Source organism: Lupinus angustifolius, chromosome LG11, assembly GCF_001865875.1.
Source record: "Lupinus angustifolius cultivar Tanjil chromosome LG11, LupAngTanjil_v1.0, whole genome shotgun sequence".
Taxonomy (NCBI): Eukaryota; Viridiplantae; Streptophyta; class Magnoliopsida; order Fabales; family Fabaceae; genus Lupinus; species Lupinus angustifolius.
The window spans coordinates 32339973-32340262 of record NC_032019.1 but is presented as its reverse complement, the minus strand read 5'-3'; positions in this window follow the sequence as shown (position 1 = coordinate 32340262).

Genomic DNA, 290 nt, shown 5'->3' with positions numbered 1-290 from the left:
TTTATTATAAAACATTTGCATCCGAAAGCATGAAGATGGGATATGTTTGGTTTCGGCCTTTCAAAAGTTCATAAGGGGTTTTATTTATATTAGGCCTTAGAAGTACTCGATTTATAACATAACATGCAGTATGCACTGCATCTGCCTAGAAGTATTTGGGGATGTTACTTTCATTAAGCATGGTTCTTGCTAATTCCTTTAAAACGCGATTTTTCCTTTCGACCACTCCATTTTGTTGTGGAGTACGAGGAGCAGAGAATTGATGTAAAATGCCATGCTTATCACAGAAT